This window comes from Gadus morhua, chromosome 7 (assembly GCF_902167405.1).
Source record: "Gadus morhua chromosome 7, gadMor3.0, whole genome shotgun sequence".
Taxonomy (NCBI): Eukaryota; Metazoa; Chordata; class Actinopteri; order Gadiformes; family Gadidae; genus Gadus; species Gadus morhua.
In genome coordinates this window covers 5,841,115-5,843,614 of record NC_044054.1, presented here as the reverse complement: position 1 = coordinate 5,843,614, position 2,500 = coordinate 5,841,115, and the positions used below count along the sequence as shown (strand labels likewise).

Genomic DNA, 2,500 nt, shown 5'->3' with positions numbered 1-2,500 from the left:
AGTATCGTGAACAAAGTGCCGGTTTGGGGACGGTTCCATGCTGTTCCGTTACTGTATCCAGTGGAATAGCCTACATTGACTTTAATGGTTTCTATTATTTTCGGCAACCGGTTCGCTTCCGTGCCGGTTCCGTGCCGGTTCCGTTGGCTATTAGCCTTAAGCCCTGCAGTCGTCTGGTATAGGGTGATAGTAATTGTTGTGTGTGTGTGTGTGGGTGCGTGAGAGAGAGAGAGAGAGATTCTTCTTATTATTATATTTATTAATTATTGTTATTATTATACATTTGTTTTTTGTTATTATTATTATTATTGAGAGAGAGAGAAAGAGCGAGAGAGAGAGAGAGAGAGAGAGAGAGAGAGAGAGAGAGAGAGAGAGAGAGAGAGAGAGAGAGAGCGGGAGAGAGCGGGAGAGAGGGAGAGTTGATCTCTGGACGCACTGGATATCCTCTGGGCGCTGTGTAGAATAGGTGAAGCGATCCACATTTGAATTGTGCGTCCGTGAGTGTGAGTCTGTGTGTGTCCGTGTACATGACATACTTGTGCGTCGATGACAGTTTGCACCGTATCGTGTGTTACACAAAGTTCCCGTTGAAATGCGACCACACACGGGTTCACTGTTTAGAGGACGACCTGTGACCTCTGTCTCGAAGTCAGTCGTCAACCTATCTAGATATTAGGCCCTGTCCACACAGAGACGATTTTTTGGTGAAACCGCATAATTCTTCTGCGTTCTGGCCGACCGTCCAGACGGATCCAGTGGATCCGGTGCCCGAAGACACACTTTTGTGAAACCATGTCCCAGGGTGGTTTCAAATAAAATCGGACCGATGCGGTTTCGTGTTGGGATTCGTGTGGACGTGTTACGTATTTGAAGCACATAAGCTGCCCCCACAAAGCCACTAGGAAGCAGGATCGAACACACAGGCTGCATTACCCCCACACAGCCACAAGGGAGCAGGATCAAACATACAAGCTGTACTATTTACCCCAGCCACAGAAGGCAGCATCTTTAAGACAGACACGGAAGCCGCAGCGTCACATAGGTCTCGGCTACTTCACATAGGCCATGCCCACTTGACACAAACCAGCTCGGGGATTCAGACTGAGGCCAGATAGGCAGACCGGCAGAGAGCCTCGGGCCTAAGCCCCGGGGCTTGAAGTAGCTCTCGGTATTTCTCTCTACAAGTGTTGTAGAGAGAATTCCCCCAATTCCCTCCCTTTAGCTTCATAGTTACCATACCAAAATTCAACAAATAAAGTCAGTTAAAAGCGACCCGTTTCAAACTACTTTTTTTGAACAAGAACGCAACAGACGCCTGAAACGCAAACGATGACGTCATCGCTCCACCCCTCGACCCTCTAGCCTTAGTGATTGGCTAGCCCGCGGCGTCTCAGAACGACAACAACAATGATCGCGAACTACATGCTTGTGACGATTCTGCAGATAATGTCACTTGTTCGGTTGCTAGTGCAATACTTAATGTTGCTCCGCTACCAAACTAAGCTAAAAAAGGATTACAGACAGACGCATACGCCAAATCTAATTAGCTCCCCTGCTAAGCGCTACCAGGAGTTATGTTTGTAAACAGTGCGCAGGATTTATGCTCATGCTCGCCTCTTCTTCTTCTTTTTTTTTGCTGGAGTTCTGTAGCAGAAGCAGCGCCCCTTATGGGCCGGGAATGTGTACTATTTGGCATTGTGTTTGGAACAAAACACTCATTAAGCTCTAAACCCCAGCTGAATCTGGTACTGAACAATGTTGATGCTGAGCAAGTACAGGAAACAAAGCTTCTGGGGGTAACCTTAGACTTTAAATTATCATGGTCAAGACATATAGATTTACTGGTGTAAGAGACGAGGAGGAACATGTCTTTAGTCAAAAGATGCCCTTCTTTTTTAACACCTCATTTGACCAAACAGGTCCTACAGACTCAAGTACTGTCACACCTAGATTATGGCTCGGTGGTCTGGTCAGGTACCACAAAAATGAATCAAGGGAAGCTTCAACGGGTACAAAACCGAGCAGCTAGGCTTGCCCTAAAATGTACACCGAGAGCCAACATAAATAACATGCATGACCAACTCTCCTGGCTGAAAGTTGATGTGAGGTTGAAAGCATCACTTCTTTCTTTCATTAAAACATTGATACATTAAATAACCCAGATTGTTTGTTTAGGCAGCTCACACTTAATTCCAATGTGCACACATACCCCACCAGACATTGCCACCAGTGGTGACTACACAATTCCAACAATCAAAACAATCTCAACACAACGCAAAGTACTATGCAGAGCTATGGTTGATTAGGACTCCCTTACAGATCATATTTCAAAAATACAGAACAAAGCTAGTTTCAAAAAACAAGTGAGGTGACGCCTAATAGCTGTTTGCACTGAATCCTAGCATGTATGACTCAATTTCACTTTTATTTAGTATTTACTTTTATTTATTTTTAGCTGTTGTTTGTTTTGCGTGCTTATGGTTTAGTTATCCATCATTTT

General features: G+C 44.9%; 1 protein-coding gene across 1 annotated transcript in view; it reads right to left on the bottom strand.

Annotated features, from left to right (window-relative positions):
- Nucleotides 1–2,500, bottom strand: part of runx1 (RUNX family transcription factor 1) — a 60,866-nt gene that overhangs the window by 14,506 nt on the left and 43,860 nt on the right.